A 13,177-nucleotide genomic window follows, 5' to 3' on the forward strand; every position below is an offset into this window, starting at 1 on the left:
CAATTAAATTGGCACCTTTTTGTGAATCGGGATGTTGAGAGGGCAAACCTTTTTTTTCGTACTTCATATCTTAAACCTCAACACTTCTCTGTGCTATTTATTAATATAAAGATTAGTTTTATATATGTGTGTGTGTGTCTCTGTGTAAACAGTAAACACAGGCAGGCGCATCACATAGGGCAAGGCAATCCACACACCGGCAGAGGGCGAGCGCGAACCTGGGTCCTCTCACACTAAAGCATAGCGCCGATACCGCTGTACAAAAGAGCCGTGTGTTAACATCACCTACCAGCCCTGCTGCTGCCTTCCCCCGTGCACGCTACAATATATAATGTTACAATTAAGGTTATGGTTTTAAAAAAAATAGTGTTGTCTGTCAGAACTTTTTTTTTTTTTTTTTTACCTTAATCGTAACACACACACACACACACATATATATATATATTATATATATATATATATGAAATAACCCACGACAGGGTGTGCAGTAAGACAATTCTTATCGCACCCTGAATGCGTTGCCTTCAACCACCCAGGCAGTGCGGTAAGAATTGTCTTACTGCACACCCTGGAGTGGATTATTTCGCTTAGAATATGGTGAGACAGGCTGGCGTTGGGGTGACGTCAGGCCACAATGCAGGAAGCAACACAAATATGCAGTACTGCAGTTCAAAGACGCGCTGTGCACAGTTTATTTAAAGACAAAAAAAAATATTTAAACACAAAAAACACTGCTCACAGAGCACAAAAATAAAAGGTTTAAACAAAACAAATCACGAACACAATACACCAAAGGTCCAGGTGGGCAGTAGTCTTCACGGTGACCATCTCCTGACTTATTAGGTAATTAATTTGTTGCTAATAGGGAGATGGTCACCTGCATAAAAGCCTCTCTGCCCTCAGGGTGGGTGTGTTCAGAGGAGGAACGAGAGCAAGCGAGAAATTTTAAAGTTATTGGAGCCGTGAAGACTACTGCCCACCTTCTGCATGAGGTTTTTAATTATTCCTGGCAGAGGTAAAGTCTGCAACTCGTCGACTTTACCTCTGCCAGAACACACACAAAACAATAACAAAACAACGTGGCTGCGCCATCATAAATACAATGAATAAAACAAACTGCACAGGGGCGGAGAGGGAAACCCTGTTCTAAAAATAAATACTGTACAGGGTTGCTTGCCCTGTTACATATGACTACACTTTTTTCTTGAAAATAATTACACAAACTAACTTTATTCAGGAAAAAAGAAATTTATTATGTATCCTTCCACTGAGAAAAAATAGCCCCGAGGGCTGTTTCGTTGTAACATATCTTTTTTCCTTTTTTTATTTGCCATAAACATTAATTTGAACATTGCCATTCATACAAAAATTTCCGAGATTAAATGGCATTTGGGAATTGAAAGACTGATTTCCCACATCTGAGGGAGGATTCTCGGAACAGCCAGAAGCCACTGCCTTCGCCTCGGGACGCATAACTCCAGTCGCGGTCATCTACCACAGGGTAGAGCCTGCATCGAGAGGGCTCTATGGCAATTCAAAAACTATTTATTTCTTTATTTTCTCTTAACAAAAGAACCTTTAAAACCTATATTTACCTTGAATTTCACCAGATAACATTCTGCTGATGAAAACAGTCCCTAACATAATTAGAATAGAAAAAAGACACACACATGTAGATAAATTATTATTATTATTATTATTATTTATTATTATTATTATTATTGCTAACATTTATTTATTGGGGTCTTGCTCTTTCTTACTATAATTTATCTGGACAAGTTCAATTGTTTACTAGTCTGTGGAGTATTGAGTATGACTCGAAACTTGTTGTTGGAGGCGGGGCTTCATTCAAGCAGGCAGGGAGTGGATTGGCTGGTGCGGAAAGAATTGAAAAAGCGTTGGGAGTTTGACTGGCTGTTTTTGATGCTGGGTGTTGTTTGGACAATTACATTTTACACTACAATGTGAATACATTTTTTTCCCCACTGGACGTGCCGCATTGGATCTCATCAGATGAGAAACATCAGTGATTGCACTCAAATTGTGAGAAATGGTTTTGAAAAACAAAAATACAAAAAAGATGCGAACCTACTGAAGCGTATCATACAAACCAGATAAATAAATAAATAAATAAATAAATAAACGAATGTTTAACATTACTTACACATGTTTACAGCTGTAAGAAAATCATGATTTTGTTATCAAGAAGTTGCGGTCATTGTGCAGTTGCGTCAGAAATATAAACAGCTTGCATATACCAGAACATAAGTTCTTAAGACTCCCTCTTAACATCACCATTTGAAATAAAACGTCGTACGCTGTGTTTCATTACAAGTGAAGAGTTGGAGCTAACAATAATAACGCATAACATACAGTACTTGCATACACTCAAAAAATTGCACAGCCACGACAGCATTTGCAAAACGGCAATAAACTTCCATGCATAAAATTTTACAGTAAGTTAATACTTGCATCACAACCCACAGTCTTCTTTCCCATTGCTAACCGTAACCTCGGGAAAGAAGACCACTGATTGGCTAGAGAGGATGACAAAACACACAATCCCCCACTAACAAAAGACAATGTTAAAGTGACGTTTCCTTTTATTCTTCAGCATTATTCTGCAACGAAATTACATATAAATAATATAAACATTTTAGTCACGTTAAAAGTTCACTTCCCGCGGTTCTCTTACAGCCTTGCGTATGCTATTTTTTATTTTAAATACCGCATTCCTATATGCATTTAAGTACAGTTTTTTTTTTCTGGTTTAAAAACACATTTTGGCTGGTTACTTCCAAAATGTGTGTGGGCTTTGCAAAAACAATCTGGCAGCACTGGAGGTCAGTACTTAGACTGTCAGTTCAGGAAGCTGAGAGAATAAAATTGTGAGGCGAGTAGGCTCGTTCGTTTTCGGTGCGTTTCTTTCATTATCACCGCTCGGGGCGGGCAGAGACACACACACACAAACAAACAGGTTTCTCCGGAGTTTATTTCCAACCACAGCCCAAACCCTGGGTGGAGTCTCCTCTGCGAGTCTCAATCAGGAATGCAACTCCAACTTGACACCGGAGATAGATAGATAGATAGATAGAAAGAAAGAAAGAAAGGCGGCGGAAAAACTACTTATAAATGATATAAGAGAGACCAGGTACGCTCACATTCCCAAAAGGTAAGACACATGCTTATTCGTTACATTCTTTAATTGCATATACAGTTTTAGTACAAGTTTGAATTGTTGTTTTAACAACGCTGAATTACCGAGTGCGCAAGGGCTGATTCGAGTCTAACCTTGTTTTTGGGATAAAAGTCAAACTGACAGAACCTAGCTTTGGGAGGACGGAGCTTAGTTTGAAGTTTCACAGTGCGTCTGCAAAATGGAATGCATACTGGCTGGCCGGCTGAAAACGCAATTTTTCCTTCCTAAAATTGGAAATTCCACAACTGAACATTTAAAATGTTCTGCACTTACCAACTGTAGTTTGTCAGTGGGCTAAAGCTGAGCTGGACCCGCAGTATGTTTAATTTATTCTGTACCAGAAGCGGTTCTGTCGACTGCTTGTGTCACGGGAAGTAAATTTATATCAGTCTTTTATAGATTCATTTTATTCTGGTATTTTACGAACATTATATTTGCTTTAATTTAAATTGGACAGGTTATGTTTGTATGAGTCAGACGTCTACCGCCTCACCTGCACTGTTGTCCTAGTCTGTAATTGAACTTCTGTGCCGTACCAGTTTCCTATATCTCACAGCGGGACGTGCGCGGCCTGCCAGGAATTTGGACCTTGCAGTGTGCACTGTACTTATAACTAGCAATGTGAATCTGCTAGGATTTGTTCTTTTTTTTTAACTTGATTAGAAACAAGGCAGTAGTTGTAATAGTAACAACGAAATGTGATTTTTTTTTTTTTACACTATTGCTTATTTCTGCATACATACTGCATTACATAATAATGGAGATTAATCACCTAGTGTTTCATATACAACAAACTGGCTGCTGAGTATTTGAAAATACCCTTAACTGCTGTCAGCCTCAACCACACCAGCCACCACGAGATATTTAACAACAAATATTTTACAGTACACTTAAATTAGTGAATAACCTTGCTTAATGTACAGGATGTCAATACTTATGCCTGCTACTGTCCATACATGTGATTATATATATATATATATATATATATATATATATATATATATATATATATATATATATATATATATCCACACAATACGCCACCTGTGGGTGGATTATCTCACCCGGTGTGATGTCCCTGCCTGCAGGAACTAAGGTTCGCTATCTTCATGAAAACTTGACCCTGAAAGACTGGTAAGATACGTATCATTCTAAGTGTAAAAGACCAGACTGTGCTAGTGTAATACATAGTTAAGTGTGAAAGGGGATTTTCACTCTTATGCACATTAAAATGTAGTTAACATGACAATGCGTAAGCAAATATGATGTAATAAAAATGGCTGTGATTAAACTCCAGAAAGCCTTTGTAGAAGGCCAAGTATTATAGTCCACATTTAGAGGATGCCACAATGATAAATAATTTGCTTTATTTATGTATTCATTTAACATTTGGAGTAATTTGTTTTGGTATATAACTATTCACACACCACCATTTGGAACATCCTAAGTATTTGGAGGTAGAACTACAACTATGGTACTAAATTAGAAAAAAAAAAAAAAACACACCAGGTGTCAGGCGGGTCTCTCATACAAAGACTGCAACAGAATACACTCTTACCTTGATTAGAGGTAGCCACTGAAAGCTTAAAAACTTAAGTCATTAAATCTAAATATAAAACAGACGAAAAGCTAATGTCAGCGTATTTAATCGGTTTATGTAGAACCTGTTGTGGTTTAAACATGTTGTCATGGACATTCTGAGTGTAAAGATATTTTGTTAGTTTTGTATAGTTTTAACTGTATGATTAAAATACTAATATATTTTTATATATTATATATCTCTGTCACATCTCACTTCATGTGTAGTAGGTTTTGAATATGTCTACTGACAGTTCTGGAGCATTATAGGAGAAAGATACAAGACTGTCAGACTTCTATTTATGGGAAATGACAACACAGACCGTTTATCAACCTTAAGGTTCAAACTGGGAAAACAGAGGGTGGTAACTTTAGAAGAGTTTTAGAAGAAGTCAGTAATACCATCTATATCAGTCCTTTTTATATCGGTTTGAAGAACCATTGGATGCTTGCAGTTTCATGACAGCTGATTTTCTAGGGCTGTGTTTGAAGGTTTGTCCGGTTCATTCACATTCTTTTTTCTTCCTCGTTTGACAAGGTGTGAATGCTATAAATCACACATGTCAGTCACATGCAAAAATTGCATCTTTGGATTTGTATAATGCATATTCCGTAAACAAAAGTCCACTACAAATCATTATACGGAGCAACTCTATATGCTGCAGCTGCCGTGTATGGAGCAGGGTATAGTATCCAAAGCAGTGGGCTCATACCTTTTGTGGTTGTATTGCTTCAGTAAAATATGTACTGAATATCTAGTGTACAAGACAGTGTACGAGAAGTGCTATGGTAGAATATGTTTGAAATATACAAAATATGCCAACACTAATAATTAGAATTTTGAAAACCGAGCACAAGTGGCAATACTGTACATACATGCATGCAGTTTTGAAAGAAACCCGTTTTGCAAACGTATCTTCATTATACAAACAGTATGTGGTACCATATTATATATTAGAAATGTCTGCTCACATTTCTTTTCGCACTTCCTAGTTGTCATTGTCCCCATCCCTTCAGGGCCGCCTTTCCTGTCATTAACCAGTGAGCCACTTCACCTCTGTGACACTGACATGACACTGCTAAGGTGCAATGATCTTGGAAGTACAAGAGCAAAAAACCTTACAAAAGAATGTATGCATGCAGAGGACTTTCTTTTAGCCTAGTCTGGTACTTGGTAATCTTTTAAAAAAAAAAAACACAACTTTCTATAATATGTATGTCTTTCAAAACTACACGAGACCTACCCAGTGAAAAGAAGTGCATGACAAACACATATGCAATGTAGTGACTTTGGTATACAATTTATTTATATATAAATTTTTCTCTAGGCGCATTGTTTAAGAACGTCCAAATGTTGATAACTGATGCATACCATAATAGTTCGGTGATATCATGTAGAACTCTGATTCCCTTGACAACAATTGACATCCACACAACGTGTCAGAAATATAAAACAATCGTTTATTTAAGGGAAAAAGGGGTGCACAACTAATCTAATATTACAGATGGGAAAGGCTATTGGTTAGAGATATTCGTGAATAGTAATATGCAGTTCATTGATTCCATAGTCAAACAATTACAACAACCATAACATCATTAGCATACATGGTTAATATACTAATACTGAATATGTCTCATCACGCAAAGTGTCTACTTTGCGTTAGTATTTTCAATACCCGTTTCTCGTTGTAATCGATCATGTCAATATGCACAAGAGTTAATTCAACTTCCCATTCAAAACAGAATCCAACATTCCAGTACCTAATTTAGCAAATTAGTTTTACCGTGTTAATTTAGTTTAGCCGTGATGTACTAAACTAATAATATGTTATCAACCTCAGTTGATTATATATTCAAATTAACTCAAATGGGGCAATGATGTAATTCTCTGCATTTACGAGGCAACTCCTTTTGAGTTGCACATTTCAAACAAACATAATACACTTCTTACACACTCTAAAACAGGAAGTTATATTCTGTTTCTAGAAGAGTTTCCGCTTAACTTGGTAGCATTTGCTTCAGTATCTTTCAAGTCATAAAGTATTTAATATTAGACATGTTGAATACTTATCGATTTCCATATACAGACGTCAATCTGTGTCGATGAATACTGCAGCTTTCCAGATCCGCAGTTCAAATGTAGACTGTATTTTGCTGTACGCATTATATTGCATAGGCTCACAATAACAAATAGTTCCTTTTCAAATGAACATCAGCTTGTTGATCTCCAAAACTTGCAACATTATCTTTGTTGTTGGCAGTTTTCCCACTGGGAATAGTTCCGTTGATCAGACGTAACTCAGTTCAGTTAATGCATTGCAATTGAAAAGTTCTGTAGTTTGTAAAATTGTTCTTGTGGCAATTCTTCTTATGGCATTGCTTCAGTTCGTTTCATGCAGATACGTGGAAACAAAGACCAGCTTTCCGATTAATGCAGTATCCCGTCACTGATCCAGTCTCTTGTAGGACAGACGGCAGGGCCCTTCCTCAGAAGATGATTCTAGCCATTATTCAGAACATTGGTTCTTCCTTGCCTTCTCTGAATTCGAGCATGTATGCAACTTTGTTCAGAGCAGTGTAGCATCCATTTTGTCCCTCCGAACTTCAAGACAGCTCTAGCAGGAGGACACTACTTGTGCACACTGCCTTTGCGGTCAGCACACAGGTCTGGGCGCAGCAGCTCGACTGGAAGCAGCAGCACGCAGTAGAAGCTCGCTCCACTTCGAAAGTCAGCGGGTTTTGCGATTCTCTCTTCAACACCGTGATTGGCTAGTTTGGTTGTTTTGGGCAGTGCCTGAGTCCACGTGAAGTGTCTCATTGGTTGTTCTTGTACCGACGTGGCCTTGTTCTCCATTGGTCCGCTATTTTGCCCCCTGTCGGCTGGATTTACGACAAGGACTGTTTCTCGTCTTAGTGTCAAGGCACTCAGAATTGTCTGGAAGTTGCCCTCAGCAAAATACTACTGGCGCCGAAATGACTCATTCAGTGATAGGTAGAGATAAAACTCTTGTCCAGCAGTTAGACTCTTTCTAAAAACATTCTTCATCAGTGGGGGAGTTGAAGACCAGAAACCAAGAAGACACAGAGAATGGTTTAAGACTCCCCCCTGTATATTCCAATTCTGTAATTTTCATGCACAGAATGATATGATAACCCCCCTTCTGACACTACAGCAGTTTCATTTTCACATTTTTTATTTATATTCCCCACAATTCACTAGCTGTAACTTTCCATTCTTGTTTGTAATTTTCTGCTGATAATGTTTGAAGGACCAGCAATGAATTCAGAGACTGAAAGACATTTGTTTATGATTTTAATGTTTGATTTTATGTAAAGCACGCCCTCATGCTACTTCTCACTTGAGTGTGCCAAGTTAACCACTGCCTGTATTGAGAAAGCATATTTAAAGGATTCTAAATCTGGCCAATAATATAGATTGATGTTCAAAGTACTGTATCCAGCCTCTGGTTGTATAGGAGTACATTTTGCAGGTTTCTTGAATGTGTATTTACAAAACCAAAAGCATGCTATTTGTAGCTGCATAAAATCATATTGGATTTGTTACTGAATTGCAAATAACTATTTAGACTCTGCTGGCACAGGATAGTTAGCTTTGAAACAGGGGAGAGCACAGAATGTGTACCAATAATAAATCCTTTGTTATTGAAAAATGGATTTAAACAGTATACGGTATGATGTTTGTTCATGGTCTTGAGTGAAGTATGAATTCTGTTTATTTCTGTTTGGTTGATCAATAAAAGTATTATATGAAAACAGCGGTATGGATTAATATTATTTTCTTTAGTGCATGGAAACTATTTGAATATTCAAACTAACATTGCTGCACATGAAGGCAAAAAAGTCAACGTCTGTGTCTCCGCCATAAATTACATAGTTAATAGATATTAGCAATACGTATCACAATGTGTTTTGCACCTATTTGCCACCTTGCCACAATTTGGGCGACAGTTTCAAAGATGGCCAGTTATGTGTGGATTTAACATAAAAAGACAGGATCATCAATGTTCAGCTTCAGATTTGGCAAGCGGGTCAGAATCGGGATAGAGATGCAGGTACGTCACTTAAATGCTTCACGCTTTCCAAACACTTTTCTGTTATGAGGAGAGTAATATGAAAATCAAAACTGATTTTTTTTTCTTTGTACACTCCCCCTTTCCACATTCCTTTCTTTGAATTTTATTAAGTGAAATCTGACAGTTTTCACTTGCATGTACAGCAACAACAAAAAAAAAGCATAAGTAAACCTCTGTAATGCTATTACTTTTTGTAATTTGTCATAATACACTTTGTTCATGGTGAAGAAAGTACAATGACAGGGATTACAAGAAAAAAAAACCTCATTGTTATACATTTGTTAGATTTAGCTGGGAGTTGTGCAGCATGCGATTGGAATAGGAAAGCTGTTTTTCTGTATGTATTCAACTTCAATATGTTAGTAATGTACTTTAGATTAGGATCCATTTATATGACTGATTAGTCTATTAAGTTTGACCTGTTGTCAGAGCAATAATTAGTTTAAAAAAAAAAAAAATAAGAAAATATGGGAATTGAGAACGGTTGTTGTATTTTTTAAAATGAGAAGCATTTTGGCTTTATTATAGACATAACTGAAACAAATTAGAAGTCCATATGCCTACATTTTCTTGATTTTTCATATGATGTATGTAGTATTTTTAGAATAAATTAGTAGTGCGGCCACCAGTAAGTTGAGAACCACTGGTTTAAGGTACCCTCTTTGCTTGTATTTGAAGATCTTTTTGTTATTTGCTTGTTTTTTATAATTCTATCTGGCGTGAAATTTATACGTTGAACTTAGCGTTTATTTATACAGTGCCAGAATATGCACTTATTATTCAGCATTTCTTTTGCACATTTAATATTGCAGTCATTTATTTTTAAACTATATTAGAGCTTTTCTTGTTACGAGTATTAAACTTTTAGGCAATGAAACGGAATGGAACACCCCTACTCAGACCTGTTAGTGGATAGATATAATGCAGTATAACAGATGTTAGTTTATGGAATGGCCCAGACATTGCTCATAGATTTCAGAAAATCTGGACTTTTGCTGTCCTCAGCATTAGTTAATATTTTTTCAATTACATCTTAAAATTGACATTTAATAAAATGTTTAGATTTTAAAGTAGGATGAAATTTACTACAAATTATCAATATTATTTTGAAAAAAAAAATAAAATAGAAACTTATGGAAATTTGCATTGAAATCGGTAACAAGAATGCCCCAAGCTAAAGTTCCAAAATTTCTAAATCTCATAAAAATGTATTTCTGCAAGTTCTTAGGCAATTCAGCCTCCCTGATAATAAACATTTGTGTGTCTCTATAGATATATTTTCACATAACAAGTAATCAAAACATTACAAATTTAAATTAGAAATACATGTATTTGAATTTTGAAAATATCATGTCACGCAAAATTGTCAGCTGGGTCACGGTTTGTGATTTTCACCAGTTTAAGTAAGGAATTTAAAAAGATGGCTATAATCGTGTTGAAGAGAGTTCACAATCTGATGATCAAGTACTAATGCACACTGACTTTTCAGAAAGTTGGAACTGCAAGTGCCACAACGAAGTACAAACAATGAAGTACGACAGCTTTGGACAAAATTGACCAGACATGAACTTGCACACAGGTGTGCATTATCTTATGGAATAACACCAGCACGTTTTGCACAGTAAGAGAGTCACTGCGTCTATATGCTGCAGCAGTATGGGTATACATGCTACCTATACTCAAACATCAGTGATGAATATCCTGAGAAGAAGATTCATTTTTGGTCTGATGGCGCAAGCAGGCAATAGAAAAACAAAACCAACATTCACCTTCTTTCAAAACTGGCATTTGAACTTGGACTTACTGAAGTGTCGTGGAACTTTTTATTCAGGGCATGGGAAAGGAGTCCCAGATGGCACAGGTGGAATTGTTAAAATATTGCAGACAGTCCTTTGGGCCTAACATAACACACTAAATCTTGTCTTTTGCCAGGGAACACAGTGCAAGTGTTTCAGTCCCCAGGTGTGTTGTGTCACAAAGATCAGAATTGAAGGCTCACAGTTCAAGGGAAGTCCATGAAATCTACACAAAAGAGTTCAGGTGGTTGAAGCAAGAGAAGACAGAAGAAAAGAAAAAAAAAGCAAGAAAATGGTGCAGCAGCAGGAGTGATTTCTTCCAGTAGTACACAGTTAGCTTTCGCTTTTGGGGACTGGGTTGCACGGTATTGTCATAAGATTAAATTGCAAAATAAAATTAAAACTGCTCTTTGTTATGTTTATCCACTATACTAAATATCATGAGTAGCACAATACTTGTACTCATCTCAATATAAATTGTGTACATTTTTAGGCAGAAAATAGAAAAGACATTAGAATGTTTTGCATCATTAACAAGATCAGATGGTGAAGTCTTCACAATCACTATAAAATTGGTTTGAATAATATTTAGTAATTTTTAAAAAAAATTTGTGTGTTTTTGCATGACCAAGTTGACATTTCTTGAGGGACCACAATCATGGGGTTTCCATGCAAGCTTTTTTTTTTTTTTAAACTTGAAACGTTGACACAAGAAAAATTTCTCCTAAAATTTTTTTGGGCTTCCGTTCGCTCAACTTATTTTACTTGAGTAAACCGGGCTTTTCACCCAAAGTCATGCAAATGAATGGAAAAGGTTGGGGTTGATATGTAAATTAGCTAGGTATAAAGTAGTCATGCTGTTTTTATAGATTACTAGTGAACTTTTGTGAAAATGTTGTTTCCATGCGTAGAGAACTGGTACAGTTCTCTACGCATAATAAAGCTGGTTAAGAAAAAGTGTTTTACTACTCTTGCCCAAATTGTTTTTCAGATGTCATTGGTAGTGAATACTGTTTCAACAAATGTATCTTACAACTCATTAATTAATAAATTCGGTGGTGTAAGATGCAACTGATCAACAGCTATTGCAGATCACCATGGCTGAAAACCAGCGGTGACACACACTTTTTTATATACATACATACATAGTGTGAACAGGCTTGGCCGTAGTTTGGGTTCGTGCCCCTTTAAAAATGTGACTCAAAAAAACTTTTCAGCGCTTATGCACACTTTTATAAACAATCAAAAATAAACACAAAACAAACAAACCCCCTAGCCCTTCTCGGCGCACTAAACATATGCAGGTCCCTGACTAACACACATGACAGACATGACTAACCTCCCTGCCTATAAACATGTGCGTATGGAAGTTTTGTTAAATTTCATTTATTGTTTAATTATCACCCGCACCTGGGAATTATTGTGTGTGTGTCTGTGTCCGTGTGTCCTGTTTTTGAGGAGTCACAACTGTGAGTAAGGTATGTTAAACTGTGTTTGTTTACTGGTAAACAGCTTAGCTGTCTGGTGTGTTAGTTAGGGTGATCCTGACTGTTTAGTTCATGCTCTGGGGGAGTTAGGTGTTTGTTTTTGTTTATTTTGTATTATTAAAAGTGTGTTAAATCTGCAATTCTTGTGTCTGGGTCTACATTCTTAAAGGGGAAAATGAACCTGAGTGAGTGCAGCTCCGAGTATATATATATATATATATATATATATATATATATATATATATATATATATATACACACACACACACACACACACTCTATCTCTCTCCCTTTCATTCAGGCAATGCAGCATATAGGGGAATCAGGTGATGCTGCGTATACTACCCTGGCTTAGAAACCCTACCTGTCCAGATGGCTGATAGTTGCTGAGGAAGCATTCAACACCACACTTGGGCAAATTATTTGGTCACTCCAGAGAGAGCATCAACAACTTGTTGGATGTTGCACTGTTTTGGGCGATCGAGCTGTCTCCTGACATCCAGTTAACCATCTATATTTATTAATGTGGAGGGCAAACATGTGTTGTGTTTGGACATAGCTGGGATCAAAAAAAGGATAGGAATTAATTCAGTTAGGCGTTTAAACAGCAAGGGCATTCTGAAACGGCTGCATTAATGCTATAACACGGGATAACGCAGTTCAAGTGGTTTTATACAGAACTGTAAACCCCCAAGAGATGTACAACATGACAGACCAGACACAGCAAAACACAATAATAAAAAAAAAAAAAGCCGCCCGCATTAAGGTGTTGGTAAGGTAAGGTAAGGTAATGGTGCTGGTGCAATAATCCAAAGAAACCAACAGACAACAAAGTACGGTTGAAATGGTTTGTTTATTATTTGTTTATAATCCAAGGGTCTGATGACCAGACAGTAAATAATAATGAGCTTGCAACACACCACCATGTGTACTGAACAGTACTGGAAAAGGGTTGCAGTCCTGTAAATAATACGCACAGTAGTTAAACACACACAATTAGACACGCACACGATCACCAGTCCA

At 36.8% G+C, this 13,177-nt stretch overlaps 1 protein-coding gene across 1 annotated transcript in view; it reads left to right on the top strand.

The window, feature by feature from the left end:
- Positions 1-2,891: 2,891 nt before the first annotated feature.
- Positions 2,892-13,177, top strand: part of fam83hb (family with sequence similarity 83 member Hb) — a 56,634-nt gene continuing 46,348 nt past the window's right edge. Inside the window, exon 1 of the mRNA XM_041248181.1 lies at positions 2,892-3,172. The gene's annotated coding sequence lies outside the window, so the exon portion shown is untranslated. The remainder of the gene's footprint in view (positions 3,173-13,177) is intronic.

This window comes from Polyodon spathula, chromosome 4 (genome assembly GCF_017654505.1).
Source record: "Polyodon spathula isolate WHYD16114869_AA chromosome 4, ASM1765450v1, whole genome shotgun sequence".
Taxonomy (NCBI): Eukaryota; Metazoa; Chordata; class Actinopteri; order Acipenseriformes; family Polyodontidae; genus Polyodon; species Polyodon spathula.